The sequence below is a fragment of the Pelodiscus sinensis genome, chromosome 3 (assembly GCF_049634645.1).
Source record: "Pelodiscus sinensis isolate JC-2024 chromosome 3, ASM4963464v1, whole genome shotgun sequence".
Lineage (NCBI taxonomy): Eukaryota > Metazoa > Chordata > Testudines > Trionychidae > Pelodiscus > Pelodiscus sinensis.
This window is the reverse complement of record NC_134713.1, coordinates 124,909,787-124,936,060: the sequence shown is the minus strand read 5'-3', so window position 1 is coordinate 124,936,060 and position 26,274 is coordinate 124,909,787. Positions and strand designations below refer to the sequence as shown.

Sequence of the window (26,274 nt, the reverse complement as noted above, 5' to 3'; positions counted from 1 at the left end):
GCCCCAACCAGGGGACATGCACCCCTCCCCTAACTGTGCCCACAGGAGCTGCAGTGGCCATGGAGAGGTGTTTCTCATCTGGCCCCAAACTTCTGCATTGAGAGAGAGCTGGGGTCATCCTCTCTCCCCAGGGCAGCCTACATACTGAGCCCCTCAGCCGCAGCCCCACTCCAGAGTAATGACTTAAATGAAGCATGTGCATTTTCATTTTATTTTCCAAAAAAGAAAAATTAATTGAGTTAAGTACCCGAGCAAGGCAAGGTAAATCTTGTCGTATAAAATAACGCAGAGTCTTAAAAGAATGTACAGTCTAAAAAAGGACAAGACCCCAGCCTGTGTGGGAAGGGAAGGGGGGAGGACGATTGAGGACAGAAAGCATGTCAGTGACGCAAGATTGTATTGATTAGCTATTTCTCTCTCTAATAAACAGCTGTACAGAAATAAACGAAGAAGAGGTTTTAATGGATCTTTTCACAGGCCAGTCACTTAGTGTTGTCAGATACTTGACCGTATTGGATTGGGGGGCAAGGTTTGAGAAGTGAGCAGAGGGAGGTCAGCATCCTTTCTCCATTATTTGTTTTACCTACGTCAGACAACCCTGCTGCTTCCGTACCTCATTGCTGTTGTGCTGTGCAGTGCAGTGCAGAGGCGAAGCGGCACAGCTGGGTTCAAGGCCTTGAAAAGGAGGCAGGTGGAACCCTGCACCTGAACTAATCAGTGCACTTTTCTCTGTGTAAACATAGCGTGACAACAACTGGCTTCCCAGAGGTTAGAACTGCATACAAATATAGAAATTTGAACCCCACTGTGCTTTTCTTATTAGAGGCAGCAGAACTGTGGAGGAGATTCTCAAAGCTTATTAGAGAGCAGTTAGCTCTGTAACTCCCAGCCATTTCGATGGGAATTGTACGGCTAAATTCCCCCGGAAGGCTTTGAAAATCTCAACGTCCATCTGTTTGTTTATTGGGGAGCGCTGCCATTACAAACCAGCATTTCAGCAAAAGGATGTGCTAGTGCTCACAACTTCCACAAGCTACAGGGAATTAAAAGCTCTTTGCTGCAGATCCTCAGCTTCTGTAAACTGGCTTAGCTCTCCTGAACTCAGTGAAGCTACACTGATTTACCCCAGTGGAAGATTTGGCTCTTTCAGTCAGTATCAAAGTATTTGCTGTTTCCAATCAAAGGCAAATGAAACACTAATGAATATTGAACAAGATCTGTATCCAGAATATTTTAATAAATAAAAATGTTTTTAAAAAGCTAATGCAGGCCCTTTAACTCTTGCCAGTACTTTGTGTTTTGTCTTTTGTTGGTTTTTCTTCAAGTCTGATTGCATCTGCATCATTATGGTAGCTAATGAATTATTATTTAATTTACCAATGTCTGCTGGCAGCATTTTAGTGTTAAAGATATTGCAACACAGTCTCTCTCTCTCTCCACACTCACACCCACGCACAGTCTGTCACAAGGAAAAACTATAAATCCTTGATATTCTTATTTTAGGCTAAATTTGTTTACCTGTCTGTTCAGATGTGACACAAGAGCTTTATTTAATGTGACTATGGCCACAAGCTAAACAGTAGGTGCAGATAAACGTGGTTACATTTTTTCATTTTTCCTGTCAACATATATCAGCTCTCATCTGATCCACCTGAAATGAATACGGTGCTGTTTATATCCCTGTGAATGCCTGCAAAACTTCCAGAGCTCGCTCATGCAAATTCGAGTTAAGTTTTTAGAAGAAAGATGGTGTTTCTTTTTTTTTAAGAATAACTTGTCCAAAACTGGTGTTCCTGGGCCACCAGGTGTGAGAGGAGAACAGGAAGCTTTTCAAAGAAGATCTTTCAGATTCTGAGACACAAGTATGAACCACCTCAGATTTTCAAGGAAGGAGTGACCAGAGGTTATTGGAGGAGTACAGGATGGTATGAGTTCTTCTGGGGGCTGATTTAACAGGGAACTGGCAGATCAGAATCATATTTGCTTATTAATTCCCCTGCTCTGTTTTATCTGTTACAGGATGCTAGAGCTTCTCCAATGGGCCCTGCAAAGCCCAGGCACCCCAGACTGAGGTAAGTGTTTTGCCTGTTTGGGAACCCATAATGGGGCTAGGCCCTAAGGCCAAAAGGGCCATTGAGAAGTCCTGCAGGCAGCTAGGTTGGCTAGGAGGAAATCAGCCAATCAGGGGTCAGGAGGGACTATATAAGAAGCTACAGGACTAGCAGCAGCTTAGATGCAGCCCAGACCTGGAAGGGAGAATGTCTGGGGCTGGCTGAGGGGGTAGTAGCACAGTGGACAGCTCAGAGTGGAGAGTTGTTGAGAGACTGTTGGATTTGAAGGTAGCTAAGGGCAAAGGAGTTGTCTCCAGGAAGGGAAGCCCTGGAGGCGCCACTCTCATTCAGAGTGAGGCAATAAACTGAGGGAATGGCATCAAACTGAGAGACACTCTACGGAGGGCACTGGGATGGGCCTGTGTTAGAGGTGTACCTCGGAAGGGGTTTGTGATTGCACAGAGTATGACTCGAGCTGAGTAGCTGCAAGGCTTTTAAAACTGAGGCTGTGCAGGAACCTGCACTTGGTTAAATGGGGGCGCGCGTGTGAGGTGAGTGCTGACCAAGTTACAGACCCCTATAAGAATGTGCACTTGTTTTTCTCTGAAGTGGGGAAATTAGCCATGTTTAAAATACTCGTCTTACAGATAGAGCCACAAGGGCCCATTTCCAATGTTTTAATTGGTATTTTTAGTACAGTTGTTCCTATGTTACCCGTGTGTCATTACTTGAAGTGGGTGTGGGAGAATGGTGGGGAGGGGCTGAGCAGAGACCACCTGCGTGCAGCCTAGCATGTCCTACATAGGAAGAATAGTGATAGAAATGTAGCCGTGTTAGTCTGGGGTAGTTGAAGCAAAATGCAGGACAATGTAGCACTTTAAAGACTAACAAGATGGTTTATTAGATGATGAGCTTTCGTGGGCCAGACCCACTTCCTCAGATCAAATAGTGGAAGAAAGTAGTCACAACCATATATACCAAAGGATACAATTAAAAAAAATGAACAAATATGAAAAGGACAAATCACATTGCAGAACAGAAGGGGGATGCGGGGGAGTGGGAAGGGGGAGGAAGGAAGGTAAGTGTCTGTGAATTGCTGATATTAAAGGTAGGGAGAGTGGGATGTTTGTGAGTTAATGGTATTACAGGTGATAATTGGGGAAACTGTCTTGGTAATGGGTGAGAAAGTTCAAAGACTTGTTAAGTCCTTGTTGGCAAGTGTCGAATTTTAACATGAATGACAGTTCAGAGGATTCCCTTTCAAGTGCAGATGTAAAAGGTCTTTGTAGCAGAATGCAGGTGGCTAAGTCATTTAGAGAGTGTCCTTTCTGGTTAAAGTGGCAAGAAACTGTTTTCTCTTTGTGATCTTGTCTGATATCTGTTTTGTGGGCATTAATCCTTTGGCGAAGTGTCTGAGATGTTTGTCCAATGTACATAGCAGACGGACACTTTCGGCACATGATAGCGTAGATTATATTTCTGGATGCGCAGGAATATGTGTTCTTGATCTTATAACTCACTTGGTTAGGTCCAATAATGGTATCAGCAGAATGAATATGTGGACAAAGCTGGCAACGGGGTTTGTTGCAAGGGAAGGTACCAGGGTTGGTATTAGTGTGGTATGTCCTGTGGTGGTTGGTAAGAATCATCTTGAGGTTAGGTGGTTGTCTATAGGAGACTATGGGTCTGTCTCCCAGAGCCTTTTGGAGTTTGGTATCCTGTTCCAGTATAGGCCGTAGTTTATTGATAATGTGTTGGACAGGTTTAAGTTGGGGGTTGTAGGTGATGACAAGTGGTGTTCTATTGTTGGTTTTCTTGGGTCTGTCTTGAAGATGCTGGGTGACTCCTAAAGCAGGGTCAGCTTTCACCTCCTGACTGAGATTGAAGTGAAGGTTGGACCTCCCAAAACTGGGACTCCCTCATCCGGTAACATCAGTGGTCTGGCACAGCCATGGGTGTTCCTCGATCAGGGAGTCCTGGCTGGGAGCCCCAGTGGCAAGAGGACTGGAGGCTCAGAGCCCAGCAGTGTTGGAGCCAAGACTGGCGCTGGAGCCCCAGTAGCGCAACAGGGGCGAGGGCAGCTCCAGGGGCAAGGCTGGGGATGTGGTAACTGTGGCAGCCCTGACAAAGGGGCTGGGGCTGGAGATGCGGCAGCCACAGTAGCGGGGCCTGGGCAGGGATGTGGCAGCCCAGGCTGCTGTGGCTGTAGTAGCCCGGCTGAGGGTGGGGGTGGCTGGGGCTGGCAGCGGGGTAGGAAGGTGGTCTGGGGAGCCAGCCGCAGAGGACCTCTTTGGTCCGGCAAATTCTCTCGTTCAGGACCGGTCAGGTCCCAAGGATGCTGGACCGGAGAGGTCAAACCTGTACCACTATCTCAGAGCCCCCTGGCCATGCCTGTAAGAAAGGCTTTATATGTGCTTTGGAAAATGACACTAAGATGCTGAGTACCAAACCATGCCTCAGCCCTGCCCTCGGGGACTTCCCGGAAAATAAAGGCACTCAGTGGGATTTGCCCACAGGCTGCTTTGAAAATGCCTTGAGCAGCCACAGGTGCCAACTGTTCTCCCCTCACCCAGCCTTCCAGCCACTCCCTCTGTCATTTGGGGGCACACACACTAGACGCTTCTGGCCTGTGTGTAGTTGCTATGCTTGGATTCACTCCGATGTGCATGTGTGATGCATTTGTAGTGACACAGAGCCGAAACAAAACTGTTTCTTGTTTGCAAAACTGAAATCTCCTGTGTCCCCCCTCTCAGCCTTTCTAGCCCAGGGAGTTAATCTTGACATGGTCATTGGGCTTTATTACTGTTTTGTATCTGAACTAGCAGAATCAAAGATTTCTAAACTGTGCCCTGGGGCTGATATATATGTGTGCAGTGATACAGATGGTTACCTGAAATAATAGCTGGCTGGATAAAGAACAGCTATAGAAGAGGTTGATGAAGGCTAAATTGTGGATCTGGGTCCCGTGACTCCTCTTAGGGCCTCTACTTACGACAAGTTCTGCTCTTCTCTACACCAGCATCTGTGATCTTCCACCAGAGTGGTGAAGCACAGCTCTAGCTAGCAGAATAAGATCCCTGCCTCTCCTCCTCCTCTGTTCTCTCTGGCTCCTTGTTAAAAGTAGAACACAGCTTCCAAATTTCAAGGATCGTACTTTAATCCACCCCTGTTTTATAATACCCATACTCCTAAGGAAATAGCCATAATAGTTTGCATTGTGTCTCACCGGGCAGCCATGGAGTTGTTCAGGAAAAAAAATCACTTCTGACTCAGAAGAGGAGACTCACGTGTTCCTTGCTTTCACTGGGAATTTAACTTTTTCTTGATGGATTAGGATTTGATAATATTGTGAGTTACAAATTCCAGGTTCCTCTGAAAATTCTCAAAGTAACTTTTGAGGCCAATACAGTAGATCAAGGCTACTCAACACACGGCCCAAGGGCCACATGCAGCCCGCAGCCCATTGGTTTGCGGCCCGCGAGTGGGAGCTAAAACAAAAAAGTAGTTAATATAACGCTCTTCTGTTGATATGCATTTTAGTAGTTAAAGTCCTGGACTGTCATTGCTCATTAACAGTGCTGACATATGGGCAGAAATGGGGTAAATATTGCATTTTATTAATATCAGAAGAAGGGTATGTCTACACTAGCTCGTTAGTTTGAGCTAGGTAGGCAAATGAGGGCAACCGGAGTTGCAAATGAAGCCCGGGATTTAAATATCCCGGGCTTCATTTGCATGTTCCCGGGTGCCACCATTTTTAAATCCCCCTTAGTCCGAACTCTGAGCCCGCGGATACACGTGGCACGGAGTTCGGACTAAGGGGGATTTAAAAATGGCAGCACCCGGGAACATGAAAATGAAGCCCGGGATATTTAAATCCCAAGCTTCATTTGCAACTCCGGTTGCCCTCATTTGCCTATGTAGCTCGAACTAACGAGCTAGTGTAGACATACCCGAACTGACTTACATGGGGCCTGTGTGTTGTGTAGTCTTGCCTTCATTTTTGTTTTCATGCCTGTCAGTGTGAAAGAAGCTATTTGTATATATTGCATGTATATGCAACCACATATAAGTTAAGTTGCCGCCGTTAGCATGTGCTGTATCATTGTGGCCCCTGGAGTTTCCACAGTTGTATAGTCCTGCAGTAGGTTGCTCTGTTGTGTCACATCTGAGGCTCTAAAACCACCCCCTTCAGAGCTCATTGAGATAAGGGAGAGCTATACATTTCTTTACAGCTGAGTTGAGAGTCCAGTATAAATAAGGACCAGGACTGATCAGGAAATTTCCAGTTAAATGAATGGGGGGGGAGGGAAATGCAATTTCCCCGTCATTTTTTGACCAGCTCTAATCAAAAGAAATCCACTGAAGTAATTGAAGTTCTATATATTTAGTATTTCCTGTTATTAAACTTACATTTTCTGAGCAACTACACCTGTGATCAAAGCCTTACTGGTATGTACTCTGTTGCTGAGTCTTCTCTGTGGCTATGTCTAGACTGCAGTGCTATTTCGTGATACTAGAGGTATCCTGAGCTATTTTGCATCTTTTGAGCATGCCTGTTATTTCGAAATGTAATGAACTCACTATTCCAATGTTCCTGTAAACCTTATTCCTCAAGGAGTAAGGGATGTTTTGGAATAGCGATTTATTTTTAAATAAGTGCTGTGTAGACAGTGCCAAATTTCTAAATAGCTTATTTTGATTTGCAAAGCTCAAATTGCAAAGCTCAAATTTGCAAAGCTCAAATTGTGTAGCTTATTTTGGACTACTGGTACAGAGTAGGCACACCTTGTAAGACCTGAATAAGAATATAAGAACAGCCAGACTGGGTCAGAACAAAGGTCCATCTAGCCCAGTATCCTGTCTTCCAACAGTGGCCAATGCCAGATGCACTAGATGGAGTGAACAGAACAGCTAATCATCAAGGCTATGTCTAGACTGCAGGCGGATCTTTCGAAAGAGCAATCCGCTTTTTCGAAAGAGAGCACCCAGCGAGTCTGGATGCTCTCTTCGAGGAAGCCCTATTTACATTGAAGAACACCTTCTTTCGAAAGAGGAACTTTCGAAAGAAGGCGTTCTTCCTCGTGAAACGAGGTTTACCTCCATCGAAAGAAAAGCCGCGTTCTTTCGAAATAATTTCGAAAGAACGCGGCTTGACTCTGGACGCAGGGGAAGTTTTTTCGGGAAAAGGCTACTTTTCCTGAAAAAACCCCTGAGTCTGGACACAGCCCAAGTGATCCCTCTCCTGTCACCCATTTCCACCCTTTGACATACAGAGGCTAGAGACACCATTCATAAACATTGATGAACCTAACCTCTCTGAATTTATCTAGTTATCATTTAAACCTCTTAAAGTCCTGGCCTTCACAACATCCTCTAGCAGGGAGTTCCACAGGTTGACTGTGCACTGCATGAAGAAAAACTTCCATTTGTTTGCTTTAAACCTGCTACACATTAATTTCATTTGGTGACCGCTAGTTCTTATGTTATGGAAATAAGTAAATAATTTTTCCTCATTGACAGCTATGGAGAAAGTTATGATTTTATACACCTCTATGATATACCCCCTTAGTCTCTTCTTTTCTAAGCTGAAAAGTCCCTGTCTTTTTAATCTCTCTTCATATGACACCTATTCCAAACCGCTAATCATTTTTGTTGCCTTTTTCAGAACCTTTTCAAATGCCAAGAGATCCTTTTTGAGATGAGGCAACCACATCTATATGCAGTATTCAAGATGTGGGCATACCATGGATTTATTTAGAGGCAATAAGATATTTTCTGTCTTATTCTCTATCCCTTTTTTAATGATTCCTAACATTATTTGTTTGGTTTTTACTGCTGCTGCACAATGAGTGGATGTTGTCAGAAAACTATCCACAGTGACTCCAAGATCTTTCTCTCGAGTGGCTATAGCTAACTAGTCCCCACCATTTTGTATGAATAGTTGAGATTATTTTTTCCACTGTGCATTACTTCGCGTTTATCAACATTAAAATTCATTTGCCATTTTGCTGTCCAGTCACCTAAGTTTACAAGATCCTTTTGAGATCTTCACAATCTGCTTTGTTCTTAACTATCTTAAGCAGTTTAATATCATCTGCAACTTTTGCCACCTCACTGTTTACCACTTTCTCCTGATCATTTATAAATAAGCAATAAACATACATGAGAAGGGAGAATGAAATAAATTAACTAATTTCAAAGACCTGTTTTTGTTCATAACCATAGTCTCTGGGCACACTTACAATATTAAAACCAGATACAAATAAAGATAAATTTCCCATGTGGACAGCTCACTGAAACCCTACAGCTAATGTTTAGCTCAATAACTATGGGGAATTAATTATTATGTGGGATTAATTTCTTTTAAAATTACTGCTAGTGAAAGCAACCATCTGAGGAAAAAATGCTTCTGTTTTGAGTAAAGGTTGAAAATTTTGGAAACGTCTCCTAAATGTATCAAAATTATCCTGAAACGTTGTGCATCTGTATCTTACAGCTTTCCCTTCCCTCTGAAGCCATTTGAGAATTCAATTTTAGTATCAGTCCATTGTGTGCATATGAATGGTTAACTGGTTAAGCATCACCTGTAATGGATGAGGCTTACTGGTTCTGATTAATTAGTAGGGGCTGGAGCAACTCCGTGCCCACCACGGGCTTTGAGCTACTCCAGCCCCATGGGGCCCACTGCAGGCAGGGGCTGCTCTGGCCTCCCCCCACCCCTTTAAATCAATTAACTAGTGAAACATAATGGCTACGTCTAGACTGGCATGATTTTGCGGAAATACTTTTAACGGAAAAGTTTTTCCGTTAAAAGTATTTTCACAAAAGAGTGTCTAGATTGGCACGGATGCTTTTGGCAAAAAGCACTTTTTGTGCAAAAGCATCCGTGCCCAGTATAGACGCACTTTTGCGCAAGAAAGCTCCGATGACCATTTTAGCCATTGAGCTTTCTTGAGCAAAAAATTAAGGTGCCTGTCTACACTGGCCCTCTTGCACAAGTATTCTTGCACAAGAGGGCTTATCCCTGAGCAGGAGCATCAAAGTATTTGTGTAAGAAGCATTGATTTTGTACATTACAAAGTCAGTGCTCTTGCACAAATTCTCGTGGCCAGTGTAGACAGCTGGCAAGGTTTAGCGCAAAAGCAGGCGCTTTTGCGCAAAATCTTGCCAGTCTAGACGCACCCAATGATTCACTGGTTAACCAATTAACTGGGATTTTCCATCCCTACTCCTTTGTAGGCAAGTGTAAAGATGACCAGATGGTTTTAAAATCTAAGATCCCAAACTTAGAATAGGCAGTCTGTTAGAAAACTCCCAATACATATCACCTCCCATGCACAAAGCCGTTACACAGGACAGACTGTGGATTCTTGTCATGCATATATGTAAGTACTAAACATCACATTCTGGGATGCATATGTATATGGAAGCACGATCATGCTAATCCCATGTTTAGATACTGTTATGTGCCTTTGTGGTGGCACCAGTTTCCTTGTTAAGTGGACTCTTTCAGCCAAATCCATGTCTGTTGTAAGCGCTTGCACCTCCATTGAAGCCAACAAAATTACACTTGCTTATTCCAGCATGATTCTTTGTATTTACTTGATTTTTGGGGAAAACAAGCAAAAGAAATTGGATCAAATTAGTCAGCTGCATTTCAAACAATGGTGTTAATCTGTGGAAAATTTGGGCCATGGTGTACTTGGGCATTTTGAAAAATTAAGATGACTGATGGGGAGAATAGCTTGTGGCTGGTTCAAGACAAAGAAGAAACTTGATGTTGTTTCTTTATCTACTGATTGAAATTTCACAGATGTTTATGGTGAGAAAGGTCCATTGTGAAATCTGGTTTGATGTCTTGCATAACACAGGCCATGGGATTTCCCCAGTCACCTGCCAGGAAAAGGGTTTGTTCAGCTTCTAAATAGTGAATAAGGCCTAAAAGTGTACTTGTTTCCCTTTTTTTTTTAAAGAAAGATTACCTTCTGTTTGGTTTTTACCTGAGGAGTATCTAGTCTTGTCTCCCCTCATTTCACAGGAGAGCTACTTAGAGAACTGGAGTGGGAGCTTTTTCAGTTAATTGAAAGGGAAGTGGTACTGAATTTTTAACAAATCTTTTCTCCCAGATGTTTGTCAGACTGAAAATACAAATCATTTTTTTTAACCCAGGACTGTCTTGTCTCATGCACTAAAAGTACCAGCTGCTGTTCGGAAGTTTCTTTTAGTGTCAGGGAACATTCTTTAACCCTTTCTTGGTTGTAACACCCTGGCAGGACTAATTTTGTGCTCCCTACCTCAGCATATGGACATAGAGTCACCTGTGGTGATAACAAAACAAGAGGGCCATACTTCTCTAAACAAATTTAACAAGCAAAAAGAAAAACAGGATGATTATCAGTAGTGACCACTATTTCAGAAAGCACAGCAATGGGTGCCATGTAAAAATCTAGATAGAACTGCAGTAATAAGGGATAGTAAACACAGACTAAGCCACGGTATAGTAAAACATATTTACCTATATAAACCTACAGTCTCTGCCACACTGGATGTTACAGAAGGGCTACTCACCGATCACATGAGTCAACCAGGAATTTAAGGGAGGAGTATGTCCTCCTTCCACCTGTGAGAGAGCATGGAAATTGCTTTGTTTTGATGGTACTCATGAGTTTTCTGTTTAATCAATAGATTATGCCCTGAGGCCACTGCCTGACACATCCCTGAGTATGGCATTGCTTACACGGCTGTCTCTCTATTTTATTGTCCCATTACAAAAAATAAGGGCTAGGCTAAAATCAGCATGTTTAATTAATAAGGAAATACTCTTAAAATGCAAAGAAGGGCACGTTACAGTGTCAGCTTAAAGAAACCCTTGCCGCTCTCCCAGATGGAAGAGTTACATTTTGATTTGTTTGAATTCTGGAGTCTGCAGCAGCACCATGGGCACCGAGAGATGAATGCACTTCAGTAGTGGTTATGACTTTCTACTTTATCGAAGGCTTGGATGTTGTCACAACCTAAAAATTCTCTAAGGCAACAATTCTGATCAGGCAACTTAGTGAAGTACATCAACTAAGTTATAACTTGTATACTTATCTGAACAATAAATAGCAATCTGCTACAGTGACGAATATAAGCAATGGGGGGAGGGGACAGCGAATCAAATCAATAGAAACTGTAATCCAATGCTGCTCATTATCAGACTGTAGCTTTACTAGAGTGTTCTGCAGTAATGTGGACTTCCTGATGCATTTCTGCATTGCAAACCGGATTGTGAGTTTCCAGAGTGAGATTTCACACATTTTCAGGAGGGAAAAGCTTTTCTAACTGTATTTGGTGTTTCCGGTCCCAGTCAGAAGCTGGAATGGAAAAAAAAAGTAATACAACTAAATATGAAGCTTTACTAACTTCTTCCAAATATGACCTGAGTTTGACTTCATGCATCTTTTTAAAATTCAGGTTTTCAGCAGCCTGAATAATTTGCTTCCTGCACATCTCTTGGGCACATTTTTGTTCCAGACCTAAATGGCTTGCGTTTACTCATAAATAAAAGAGAGATGTGAAGTTACAGCCTGCAAAGTAACACAAATTCATAAGAAATAAATATAGCTGTGGGTTTACTATCCGTGTTGCTAGCAGAGTAATGACTTGTCAGCACAATTATCCTCTAAAAGAGACCAAAGGGGCAAATAATGAAGGTTGATCCTGTAGGTCTCTGGGAACTGATGATGTAGCTAGGAGATAAAGATGATGCTACAATGAATTTCATTAATGAGCTCTATTCACCAGATTTTAGAATACAAATGGGAAAGCATAGTTCATGCCTTTTCACTGTGAAGGAAGCATCTGCAATTGAAATGCACAAAATAGATATGATTCACCAAAGCAATGGAATAGTATAGCAGTGAAGTTTCAGTCTTTGAAAAATAGCCTTTCACACCACAGAGAGACTAGATGTATTTGAAGGAAAACTTTAGAAGTCAATGATAATGCAGTCAATCAGCAAGGGTCCATGTAGAGATGCAAGAGGACTAACTGCATAGATCTATTTGTAGAATGCATCGAGCTGTTTTCCTGGTGAAACAAAGCTATACAAGTGCTATACAGTTGTTTTGATTCTTTTGTCTTCAGTGTATAATTTGTTCTCCAACACTTACATCTTCTAAAAGCCATAAAATACATCTTTAAAATTAAGGCTAGCCAATTATTTTCTGAGGTCATGGTGTAGATCATAAGTTTTCGATACATACCATGAAATATAATAGTACGTCTTGGATTCTGTAAATAGACTTGATTAAATGTTAACAGTCCTTCTCTATGGTATCTGTAGCAAAGCTGGAAGATAAGTGTGATTTGGAAAGGTCTCTTAAATCAGCTTGACTGTGGGCACCATGCCCATGGTTCGCTTAATCTTTTAAACCTTTTTTGGTAAATTAATATTGGACAATGATGAATATAAATAATTTATATCCACAGCTTTCATGTTGTATGCTCACTGAGCTGGATTTCCAAAGGCATCAAGCCAGGGTCTAATTCCTGGCTTTATTAGGTCATGAAACAGAATGTGCATGGAAGATACAATGTCCTTAAGCTGCAACATCAGCAGCAACAGACCGACCTAATGCTGCTGGACTTAATAGAATTAGATTTCATGTATAGTTAATGAATGCAAATGTCGCTTAACGTTTTACATCTCTAGCTGTAAAAATTGTATATGACACACATATGCAATTGCAAAAATTATTTAGATTTGTGATTCCTGCAGCCTGTGTCCTGTTTCAGCACTGTAAAGTGTATATTCCTGTGGGGAACGACTGTAGAAAAATGCCATCAAGATTACTGTATAATTTAAAGGCACCTGAGGAGCAGCATTAAAATATGTATTAGAATGTTATGAAGGTTGTATGTATGTTTATTTTCCTCTGCTGCTGTTAAAATAGTAAAAGCGGCAAGGAGTCCTGTGGCTCCTTATAGACTAACTGAAGTGTAGGAGCATAAGCTTTCGTGGGCAAAGACCCACTTCGTTGATACTCTGATTCTTAAAATAGTAAGAAATAGTTAAGAGCTGGTGCCAGCTGTGGCAACAAGTGGGAGCTGGGTTCAGACTGATACTGAGCAGCTTCCTCAAGAGAAATAGTTTAGTCTCCTGAGGACTGTAGTACCTTGCTCTCATTGCTGTTGTTGGGTGGTATACGTGGACAGCTGGTGTGTTAGTGGCCTGCAACATACAGTAGGTTAGACTAGATGATCTGATTTTTTTCCTTTCTAGTCTTGACCTCTTTGACTCTATACATTTTCTAAATACCTTGCAGAGTTGTATATCTTTCAAATAATATATACAGCATTTCTAGTTCTTCCTCTCAGTTCCTAGCCCAATAGAAATAGTGAAGGCCAAATTCTTTCCATGTATAAGGAGGTATAATTCCAGTGGCATTATGCCAGAGCTGGCCCTAGTTGAATGTCTCTCTTGAACTAGGAAGAGAATCCCATCTAGCTCTGTTCAGCAAAGGTGTGTGTGTGGGGAGGGGGGGGAGTGAGATTTCCCCCCTGCTCCATCAAGGAAAGATGAATGGGCTTTGACATAAGGCCTAGAGCTTTGTTGAATGAAAAGTGAGGAGGAGGAGAATGGAAGAGTCAATGAGACATGCACCTCCAAAAATAGAAGTCTTTTTAAAAAAATGGAAAGTCCTAGCCTAATACTTAAGTCTCAAAGACAGTGAAGACAAGGGCCCAAAAGCAAACAATTCCACTGTGTAGGAAAGATAGAAAATATGGCAAAAGACCAGCTTGGCTTAACAAGGAGATCTTGCATGATCTCAAAATAAAAAAAGGAGTCATATAAAAAAAAATGGAAACTAGGACAAATAACAAAGGATGAATATAGGCAAGCAACACGGGAATGCATGGGCAAGATTAGAAAGGCAAAGGCACAAAATGAGATCAAACTAGCTACAGGCATAAAGGGAAACAAGAAGACCTTTTATAAATACATTAAAAGCAAGAGGAAGACCAAGGACAGGGTAGGCCCACTGCTTAGTGAGGAGGGAGAAGCAGTAACAGGAAACTTGGAAATGGCGGAGATGCTCAATGACTTCTTTGTTTCGGTCTTCACCGAGCAGTCTAGAGGTGTGCCTAATGTAGTGAATACAAGCAGAGAGGGGGTACGTTTAGAAGATAGGATACACAAAGAACAAGTTAAAAATCACTTAGGAAAGTTAGATGTCAGCAAGTCACCAGGTCCTGATGAAATGCATCCCAGGATACTCAAGGAGCTGATAGAGGAGGTATCTGAGCCTTTAGCTATGATCTTTGAAAAATCATGGAAGACAGGGGAGATTCCAGAAGACTGGAAAAGGGCAAATATTGTGCCCATCTATAAAAAGGGGAATAAGAACAACCCAGGAAACTACAGACCGGTCAGTTTAACGTCTGTCCCAGGGAAGATAATGGAGCAGGTAATTAAGGAAATCATATGCAAACACTTGGAAGGTAATAAAGTGATAGGGAATAGCCAGCATGGGTTTGTGAAGAACAAGTCATGCCAAACTAATCTGATAGCTTTCTTTGATAGGATAACGATCCTTGTGGATAAGGGAGAAGCGGTGGATGTCATATACCTAGACTTTAGTAAGGCATTTGATACGGTCTCACATGATATTCTTATTGATAAACTAGGCAAATATAACTTAGATAAGGCCACGATAAGGTGGGTGCATAATTGGCTGGATAACCGTAGTCAGAGAGTTGTTGTTAACGGTGCTAAATCCTGCTGAAAAGGGATAACAAGTGGAGTTCCGCAAGGGTCTGTTTTGGGACCTGTACTGTTCAATATCTTCATCAATGATGTAGATATTGGGATAGAGAGTACGCTTATTAAGTTTGCAGATGATACCAAACTGGGTGGAGCTGCAACTTCTTTGGAGGATAGGGACATAATTCAAAATGACCTTAGCAAGTTAGAGAAATGGTCAGAGGTAAACAGGATGAAGTTTAATAAAGAGAAATGCAAAGTGCTCCACTTAGGAAGGAACAATCAGTTCCATACATACAAGATGGGAAGCGACTGTCTAGGAAGGAGCATGGCGGAAAGGGATCTAGGGGTAATAGTGGATCACAAGTTGAATATGAGTCAACAGTGTGATGCTGTTGCAAAAAAAGCAAATATGATTCTAGGTTGTATCAACAGGTGTGTTGTAAGCAAAACTCGTGAAGTCATTCTGCCGCTCTACTCTGCACTAGTTAGGCCTCAGCTGGAGTACTGTGTCCAGTTCTGGGCGCCACATTTCAAGAAAGATGTGGAGAAATTGGAAAGGGTACAGAGAAGAGCGACAAGAATGATTAAAGGTCTAGAGAACATGACCTATGAAGCCAGGCTTCATGAACTGGGCTTGTTTAGTTTGGAAAAAAGAAGATTAAGGGGGGGGACATGATAGCGGTTTTCAAATATCTAAAAGGGTGTCACAAGGAGGAAAGAGAAAATTTGTTCCTCTTGGTTTCTGAGGACAGGACAAGGAGTAATGGGCTTAAAGTGCAGCAAGGGAGGTTTAGATTGGACATTAGGAAAAAATTCCTAACTGTCAGGGTGGACAGATATTGGAATAAATTGCCAAGGGAGGTGGTGGAATCTCCCTCTCTGGAGATATTTAAGAACAGGTTAGATAGACATCTGTCAGAGATGGTGTAGATGGAGCTTGGTCCTGCCTTGAGGGTGGGGGGCTGGACTCAATGACCTCTCGAGGTCCCTTCCAGTCCTATGATTCTATGATTCTATAAGAGTAGTGTGGACCTGAAAAATAGTTCACATCTATAGGAGATATCCCAATGGAGACGTCTACTGAATACCCATTAAACCAGACGAAGTCAGACAAGCCGAGCCTTTCCTAGGCTATAGCCTGACCCTGCACCCATTGGATTCTGTACAAACTGCCATTGCCTTTAATGAGAATGTAGAGCTACATCTCAAATGACAATAACAAAGGCACCTTTCCAGGCATAACAGAAGGAAAATACATCCAATGTAATATAAATCAGCCCACAGATTTATTACAATAACTGCTCTTTGAAGTCAGATAGTTTTTGCAATTTATATAGTAGGGGGGGATGACTTGCCTTACTCCCTTCCCTCACATAAGAGGGACCAGCTATGTGTACCTCCCTGGAGTATACACCAAAGAGGCCACCTAGCCAGGGAGGCTGAGACTATCCATTGCAATGAATAAACCGTTTAACTCTCACTGTACATGTCTGAGTCCCAACACAGCTACTCTCTGACAATCACCAGTACTTCATGGTGAGATCTGAATTATGTTTCCCAACCACCACTGGTTTGGGATGGAGGCCATGAACTTGTGATATCAATTTTACCCTTTATATAACTCATTTGCCCAGGCTACTTGCTACAAAATGCTGCTAGCAAATTGGCCTCCCCATCCTCATTACACCATTCGTTGGAAGTGCTGACAATGTAAACTATTTTGCATGTCACCCAAAAAATGTTTAAGGTTGTCTCTGCTTCCTATGGGAAAAGTATTGCCTTCCTGTCAGATGGATGGCCCTATAAGAGACTGGGGCAATATTCTCGATTGGTATAATTGGCCTAGCAAGTTACAACAAAAAGAAAGTGGAAAGTAAAAATTTACTAACATAATTTACAAAATAACTCTTTACAGTATATTGTATGTAGTAAGGAAAGAACTGAGTGGAAAAAATTGTCTGCTCTCTCTATTTTCTTTTACGACACCATTTTACCAAAGACATCAAGAGAAGGAAGCTGTCTTGCATTACTCGAACTTGAACAAAGATCCCAGCAACTACCACCTGTGAAAGTATGATCAAACTTTTTATAGTGAAAAGTGTTTTATTCTAGGCCGCTATTTTACATTTTTTGCATTGCACTTACAGCAAATCCAACACTGCCGTACATCTGCATAAACATTTGATACCTTTAATAGCATATGCAGCACACACAGTGTGGCGACCCTTGGACAGAAAGAGCAAGTAAACTCATGTACCATCTGCATGTATTACAGTGCGGTGTTCTGGTAATATGCCAAGGTCTCCTGAAAAACCAGTGTAAAGTAACAGTTCCACTCAGACCATTTCAAAAATCAGAAGAAAGGCTGCACTGTTTAATAATTAAATAAAACTGAGACTTTGGTAGGTGATTCACATTATTTATTGAAATAACATAAAAATCATCAACCACTCACAGTCACTTTTATTATAAAAACCTGTTCTTTGGGGGAATTGCTTACATGAGGAGAAATCTTTTTTTTTTTAAATGTAATAAGCAAAAGAAGGGTTTGTGAAATATTATAATGCAAATGCCACTCCTATTGTGAGTAAGAATATTATTCACCCTGGATTTAATTTAACTTGTAGAAGTAGCTAGAATCATAGCTTATATCTCACAAAAATTCTGCCTACCCTTTGCCATAGATTTACAGACTTTCTGTAGATTTCATTATTTTCTGCTAAATGTCACTTACTTTAAAAAAGAAAAAGTGGTTAGCCCTCCGGAGTGTGAAGATGTGCTTCTGAATGAGAGGCAGTGGTCTTGAGTCTGCACACAAATAGAAATAATAGCTTTAAGAAACATTTTTTTGCACTACCCCTCCCCCCCCAATTTGTTGCTTTCATATATGCAAAAGGCCTAAGTGCAGTAGAACTGAGGAACCTACTAAACTACTACTGATAGAGATAAAAAAATCAGATTGTTTATGCCACAGGAAATTCTGGTATTTCTAATTTTTTTTATTCTGAATAAGGACAAAAAGTCAGAATACTGAATTTTTCCTTACTAGAAAGTTTAGAAAAAAATTAAATTTGGGAATGTCAGAATATTTTATTTTGATTTGTGTAACTGATTTGAAATGTTTAGTTTCAGCTTGGTTTGACACTTAATTTGTGTCCGTCCCCCCCCCGAGCAGTGTTCCCTGTAACTTTTCTCACTCCAGAGTGGAATGAATTATGTTATGTGCACCAATATGGAGGTGCATATGGTGGAGGGGATCAGTCCAGGGGCAGAGGGTTGGAGTGCAGGGATGTGAGGGCTCCGGCTGGGGATGGGAGGTTTGGTGTGTAGGCTGCCCTGAGGTGAGAGCATGAGCTCCAGCCCTCTCACGCTAGTCCAGGTTAGGCTGTGTAGGCTGTGTTGCTCTATGCTGGGGCAGGGATGGGGGTATCCTCCCCAGCTGTGGCTACTCAGTGCTGGGGCCAGGGGAGTAGGTTGCCTCCCCGAGCCCTGGCAGTGGCAGCTAAAGCACAACTCCAGGTTGGGTGCCATGCCAGGGCCAACGGGAGGCACCCTTCCTCCGCACTGAGCAGCCACAGCTGGGGAGGATGCTCCCTCCCCTGCCCCCAGCATGGAGCAACACAGATTTTTAAAAGGGTAAATTTCATAAATTCAGCTTTTCCGTCTCAAATTTCCCAGTGTTGTAAATGTAGAGCTTTTGACCTAAAAAGGAGTTTTGTGTATGTGTGTGCGGGGGTGGGAAAGGACAGAGTTTTGGGCGCAGTACTGCTCTCTTTACTTCTGTGCTGCGGCTGGTGGCGCTGCCTTCAGAACTGGGCAGCTGGAGCTTGGTGGCTTCTGGCTTGGTGCCCGGATCTGAAGGCAGAGCCACCACCAGCACCAGCAGTGCAGAAGTAAGAATGGCTTGATATGGTATTGCCACTTTTACAGCTGCGCTGCTGCCTGCGGAGTTGGACCCTCGGTTAGCATCCCCCATTCTCAGGCTGCCCAGCTCTGAAGGCCATGCCAAAACAAGGATGGCAATACCATAATCCCCCCTAAAATAACCCCGTGACCCCATCTGCAACTCCCTTTTGGGTCAGGACCCCAATTTGAGAAACACTGGTCTCCCCATGAAATCTTTATAGTAATTTATAGTAATCTTTCCGCAGGGAGAAACCAGATTTCATGGTCCACGACTCATTTTTCACTTCCGAGAATTTGGTAGATCCCTATTTAAGGCTTAATTTTATTTCTGTGGTCCAACGTTCTATTAACTATACCAGGAAAATGGGGCAGCCCTCTGATGCCTCGTTACTAGGGATTTCCATAGAACGTTTTTTCTTTTGTTTATTTTTGGGGGCGGGGGGGTGTGTGACACAGATCACACACAGATCAATCTTTCTTCTTGTGTTTCTATTTCAGATGGAGCAGCCACACCTATTGTGGTTCTTCAACAAGACATTCCTATCATGAACTTCACTGATAGCCATCTTCGGCAGCTTATTGGGACACTTTGTGGTTTTCTTATTTACTGTTGTAAGTGATGCTAATCAGATCTTTTCCCCCACTGTTGCCAGTTTAAAGAACCTTTGACAGCATTTGGATGCGTTACGGAGGAAACACCACTCTACTATATATTTGAGAGAGATTGGCCCTCTCAAGAACTCCACCAAAAAGATAAGAGCTAGGACCACCAAATTAGGTATACAGTTTCCTCTTACAATAACTTAAAGCAACATAAGGGTTTGGTTGTGCCAGGAAAATGGGATATGCCTAGAATGGGATTGCTTCTCATAAAACCATCCAGAAAACAGACAGAATCATCAGTGAGGTGAAATAGGCTGCTTGGGGGTACCCCCCATCTGGGATTCTCCCAACACTAAGCCTCCCACCCCCAGGTGCCCTTTATGCTGAAGCTCTCTCCACCCCAAGATGTGTACAGGGACTTTGTTGGCTGTTCCCCTTCATCAGGGAGCCAGGGGAAAGTGCATAGTTTGTTGCATTCATCACTGTGCTTGGGGAGCACAGGAGGCAGACTAGTTGTGCACTTTGCTCTCACTTCCTGGCTATATCTAGACTGTAGGCTTCTTTCAGAAGATGAGATCTTCCGAAAAAATTTCTTCTGAATGAGCACATCCACACTGCTAAAGCTCGTTGAAAAAGCAATCTGCTTTTTCGAAAGATAGCGTCCACACTAAATGGACGCTATCTCACATTTAAACTATGATTACTATGGACATAGTGGCTACCATGGCACCTGTGCTTTTTCCTCTTTCCTCTTCTTCCAAAAGAACTCCCTTTTCCCCATCCACACACGCCTTTTTACAAAAGAGCTCTTTCGGAAAAAGGCTTCTTCCTCGTAGAAAAAGGATTACCAATGCTGGGAAAACCCCTCTGTCCTTTCGATTTTTTTCAGAAGAATGTGATTGCAGTGTGGATGTAATTGACGTTTTTTCAGAAAAATGGACGTTTTTCCAAAAAAAACTCTGTAGTGTAGACAAACCCCCTGACAGGGACAGGAAGGGGAAGAACAAGCAGCCCTGGTATAAATCCCTGCCCTCTCCGCACACAAACAGTTTCCAAAATGAGGACTAGACTAGTGTCTTGTGTTGAGATTTATGAGAGATCAAAGTCCAACCAACCTGTGCAGTCTATTGTGTGCAGCAACCCTCAAAAATGAAGAAATACTACGCTATTCTGCAGGATACTATGTGGAATGTGGTATAGTTTGTTTGGAGAGGAGGATATGGACACATTAAGAGAAAGATACAGTTCTTTACATTCAGATGTTTGCAGTTTCCAGGATTCTATCCTGTACAGGCATTAAAGTGGGGAAAGTCAGAAGAGATTTTTTTCCTCCACCCTTTCTCTCTGCTACGACCTTAGTTAGTACTGCTTCCTCAACTTTGTGAAGGTTCTTTTTGCCTTAGAGATATTAAGCTACATGTTTCTTTCTGACAAGCACAGTCAGCAAAGGAAATCAAAGAGAAATTCAATAAGCTAAATTTTAGGAGGAAATGTGTCATGGCCATAAAAGAGAACTCCCCATAGGAGTACACTTCCTTCAACAAGCTCTGACTGAGCATTCCTACTCACATTATTTATTTACTAGGACTAGGCAGAAGAAACTGTTGCAATCAGACTGAACTATAAAATCACAGCATATCTTTAGCATTAACAGAGTGTCCTGGTCCGAACACAGAATTTCTGTTCTGCTGGAAATTCTGATATGTTGAAAACTGTTTATGTTTCAAATGAAAATGAAAAGTCAAATTTTCTCAAGGAAATTCTAAAAATTCAGCATGAAAACATCAGAGCATTTCCTTTGATAATGCACGAACAGTATAATCTAGCATATTAAATATGTTTAAATGGAATTTATCAAATAACAAGTAAAATGCAATGAAAAAGTTGAAGCAAGTCATATCAGCTCCTCCCTCCTTCTGTAATGGGGTAACTTGTTTCTTAAATGAAATTGGACTCAGCTCACCCCTTTCCAGCTCAGGTGTGCCCTAGCATGCTGTAATGAAGAGGTGGAGCTCTGGAAGGAGTTATAAAGAGCTGTTCACACACCTCAGAGGGGTATTCAGGATCCAGAAACCTGAGGGAGTGGACAGAAGGTAGAGTGGGGGGAAAGGGAGTGAATCCTGAGAGCTCAGAAGAACAGAGCTAGGCTGAGAGCTGCAGGAAGGGGATACCTTGGAGGAGGGAGTAGTGAAAGTTCCCTGACTGAGTAGTAGAGCCAGATCAGGTTGTTGAAAGCAGGACTCAGTCAAGTGTTTGCAGTCAGATCCCCTACAGATTTCCCCAGGTCTAGAGGGCTGAAGACAGAGAGCAGCAGAGGTAAACACCTGCTGGAGAGCAGAAGCAGGAGGGGCTAGGAAGGGAGATTGAAGACAAGGGGATGTTAGATGGAAAGACTCCAGACAAGAGTTGGAGCGGTACCTGAAAGATGAGCTGGGATATAGTGAGAGATGCCCATGTTGAATTTGCTGTTGGACTTTTGAAGGAAATATTATTTGGATTCTGTCATGGGGTTTCTGGTTTATAGTAGGACTTCTGACAAAGAATCCTACTAAAAGGACTATTTATATATTCTGAAGGTTGTACTATGTTTACTTATAGAATGAAGAGGGAAACTGAGGCAGTGGGCCAAGTGCAGGAGGAGGCAAATGTTTATACTCCCCTTAAAAATTTCATGAACATTTATACCTATCGTGAAATGTTTCAATTTTGATAAAATGACATTTTTGTTAGTACAAATTTCTATAAAAATATTTTCAACCAGATCTACTTTCATATCTTAGCATCATGGAGGATAAGGTTGGGATGAGATCAACTAGTCTGATCTGTAGACCATAGGCCACCATTACTACCCTGCACTTGCATACTAAATCTGATCAACAGCGTTAGACTAAAGTATTGCAGTTTTAGGACACTAAGTCTTGTGTGCCAAAGGCAGAGACAGGATGGGAACAAAACCCCTATGGTGGCAGGGAATTGATTTGCTGAAATGAACCTATTAAGTAAACCTGGGTCCCCTGCTGCAGAGGAAAGTGAAAATATCTCGAGATTCCTGTCAATCTGACACGGGAAGATTCCTTTCTAACCCTGATTATGGAAATCAGTGAGACCTGGAGCATGTGAGCAAAACCCACCAGACATGTAAGGTGACCAGATAGCAAGTGTGAAAAATTAGGTTGGGGGTGGGAGTAATAGGTGCACATACAGGCAGTCCCCAGGTTACATACAAGATAGGGACTATAGGTTTGTTCTTAAGTTGAATTTGTATGTAAGTCGGAACTGGCGTCCAGATTCAGCCACTGCTGAAACTGATCAGCGGCTGACTACAGGAAGCCCTAGGCAGAGTTGCTCTGCCCCCGGCTTCCTGGAATCAGCCGCTGATCAGTTTCAACAGCGGCTGAATCTGGACTCCTGGGACAGAACAGCTGCGGCACTGCCGAGTAGGTCCCCGCAGGACCAACCCGGCAGCACCCCAGCTGCTCTACCCCAGGCGTCCCGCAACAAAAGCCTGGTCTGCTGGGGGAGGGGGCGCACTAGCTGTGCCCCCTCCCCCCCAGCAGACCAGGGATACCCGAGCAAAGCCTCGGAGGCGGAGGACCCCGCCGCCTGTGCGGCTTTGCTCGGGTCTCCCTGCTGTGCTGGGGAGTCCCCCCCAGCACACCAGGGAGACCCGGAGCAGCTTTTCTCGCCCCGGAGCCGCCTGCGAGCTCCGGGGCGAGAAAAGCCCCGTTCGTAAGTGCGGATCCGACATAAGTCGGATCCACGTAAGTCGGGGACTGCCTGTAATCGTGAATATAGGAAGCTGTCCCTGTAAAATCATCCTGCCAAGTATCTGGGAAAAGACCTCATATCTCTAATATGCAGCAAAAGCCTCCTCTGATACTTCAGTAGATGGAGAAATAAAGAACCTGATACTACATGGAGGTGTGTGAGGGGAGAAGAGTGAGAAACAGTCTGTTTGCACTTTTTGCCCACTTGAGTTTGTACATTCAGAGTGTTTTTGTGGGGCACGACACTCAATAGTTCAAGAAACTGGTGCTATGGAGCCATTATCCTCTAGTTCACATTAAGCCCCATTGGTTATTGAATGAAAAACATGTTATCAAACAGCTTCTGGGGTGCGGGGTGTCTAGCTACAATGAACTTGGTGTTTCAGTCCAGTTCCTAGAAGACAAATGGTTGTTCACAAAACAAAATCCATTATCGCATTTGTAATCTTTCTGGCAGAATCAGTGGGCATGGAAACTGAGCTACTCTCCATATCATAGAGGTGGTCCCAATAGAACTGGGTGGAGGCATGCGGCTAGAACAGTGTGAAGAATGCATTGCCACTGCTTATGTTGTACTTGTTCTGTGGATGGAAGAATTAAGTCAATGGAACTATGACAGCTTACGCCATTTGAGGATCTGTCCCCAAATCTCTAGAGCTCTCGACTTGTCATCTTTCCCCAGAATGAAGTTTGCTTCTATAACATCCTAAACTTTATTTTTACATCTGATGCCCTTTATATCTCTGTTCTGTGAAGGCATCTATCAATAATCTGACAAACTTTATCAATGGTTAAATTCCAAAATGAGAGGAATCTTTGGAGAAAAAAATCCCACCATGCAAGACTGGGATGAGAGAGTACCCTGGCTTTGCCATAGATTCACTGTGTAACCCTTGGGTGAGGTATCTACACTTTTTGTACTCCAGATTTCCCACCTGTAACAGCTTTTTTTTGTTAGATACTTCAAGATCTTGAGATGAAAAATAATACTTGAATGTGAAGTGCTGTTAAACTTTACTCATCATACTTGCTACAGCCACTTCTAAGAAGTGAACTGTGGGTTCTGTTAATACTTTTCCAAATGGCTCTCTGTAGTGTAGTGAGCAAGCAGACAGCCGCTCAGTGACTTCTGGTAATCATTTCACAATATAGCTGTGGAAATAGCCCAATGGCTGATGTTGCTGCTCTGGTTAGAGGATCAGACAATGAGAAAGCCAAGGTAGCACTACAGCAGAACAGCAAAGAACACTCTCACGGGTTGTCAGTCTTGACCAAACAGCATAGACTTAGAGAATTCCAGGGCTACATTGTGTAGGGTTAATAGTTCAATCCTCTTACTGATGAATGAGGAGTAACGTTAGTTCGAACCAAGGTGTTTGATTCGAACTACCGCGTCCTGGAGCGCACTTCCTGGTTTGAATCAGCTGGTGAGCGGAATAGCGCACAGGATTACACTAATTAAGTGCAGGATATTTAAATCCTCGCTTCATTAGCAGTTTCGGTCGGCTACATTTGCATCCCTAGTTCGAACTAGGGAGCAAGTGTAGAAGTACCCTAAGACAGCTGTGTTTCCACCTGGGGGCATGCATATCACCCACACTCTGATGCCACCCCACAGCTAATGCACTGCTCAGTGCCTGCACTGAAACCAAAGCCCTGACAGCCCGGAAATGGGATGTGAAACTAGGCATTCCCTGCTTTGCTAGCTAGCATGGTCTGATCCTGTATGTGTTTCCAAAGTATGCCTACAGGATGCTCCCAGGTAAGGGCAAGTAGGTTAGGCTAGATATACAGTGTCAGGTGTAATGGTCTAGGTCATTCAATGGGTATGTAGAAGGCCTGAGTTCAAATCCTAGAACTGCCTCATTTGGAACAGCAACTTGAACCTAGGGCTTCCACTTTTGAGTACCCTTACCTAAGGGAGCAGTATTGTGAATTTAGGTTAAAACCATCATCTAGAGGTAAATAAGACTGACTCATCTTTGGGTTTTCTATGTAGAAATTACAGTGAAATACCAGCCCATATTGTATGATAGCACTTCAGTGCTCATGATTTTCAGTTTTCCAATCTCCTTTATTCATTACCAGAACTCTTAAAAACAAATACTGTTAGTTTCTGAGACTTTAAATAACTACATGCAATACTCACATTCATGATGCTTTCTCCTGGCACCCCTGACTGTGAGTCACCTTATTGCCTCTCTGCCTTAACAAGAGGAACGAGGTGGAACAGCTAGTTCGGATTAGAAGTCTAATCCGAACTAGCTAGTCCGTGCCGCGTGTAGCCGCGCGGCACGGAGTCCGAACTAGCCGGCACTTAAAAATGGCGCCGGCCGGCTTCATGCAAATGAAGCCCGGGAAATTCAAATCCCGGGCTTCATTTGCAACTGCGGATGACTACATTACCCCCGCTAGTTTGAACTAGTGGGGTAGTGTAGACATACCCTTAGCTACCAAACAATCTTCTCAGAAACTCTGCCAGCCTTTACCCTGGCTTGCAGGGAGCAGCTGGTGTATGCTAGCCCCCTTTTTAAAAATGGCCATTATATTAGCTGTCCTCCAGTCATTTGGTACAGAGGCTGATTTCAGAGATTTGCTTTCTACGGCTAGTAGTCCTGCAAGTTTTATATCTGAGTTCTTTCAGAACACTTGGGTGGTCGGCTAGTCCTGGTGACTTACTACGATTTTTTTTTCTAAAACCTATTAATTCATCAGTGTGCAACATTACTTCAGATCTGCTATTTTAAAAGAATAGTTCTGATGTAAATAGCTCCCCAACGTCATCTGCAGTAAAGATCAATGCAAAGAATTCATTTAACGTCTCTGCAATGGCCTTGTCTTCTTTGAGGGCTCCTTTGGCCACTTAGTAGCCCCGTTGCCTTTTGGGTAGGTTTCCTGCTTCTGAGGTACTTAACAAACATTCTCTGTTAGTTTCTGCATCTTTAGCAAGTTGCTTCTCACTTTCTTTATGGGTCTTCCTTACCATATTTTTACAGTGAGGCTTTGTCTATACTTCCAAATTGAAAGTGTAGGTGCAGCAGCACTTTCACCCAGCAGTGTGGCCATGGCATGAGAGGGAACTCTTCCAGGCCTTGTCTTCACTTTTCTACACAGTTGATCTACTTCAGCTACACAAATACTGTTTCATTGTCTTTTCTGATTTGGAGCATACATTTAGTCTAAATCTGCATGA

The 26,274-nt window shown here is 42.8% G+C and overlaps 1 long non-coding RNA gene across 1 annotated transcript; it reads left to right on the top strand.

Annotated features, from left to right (window-relative positions):
* The first annotated feature begins 1,774 nt into the window (after positions 1–1,774).
* Positions 1,775–22,567, top strand: LOC112545612 (uncharacterized). The gene is made up of 3 exons (XR_003089140.2): positions 1,775–1,925; positions 2,020–2,072; positions 19,210–22,567. It is a non-coding gene; the product is annotated as an uncharacterized LOC112545612 (long non-coding RNA).
* Positions 22,568–26,274: the final 3,707 nt, after the last annotated feature.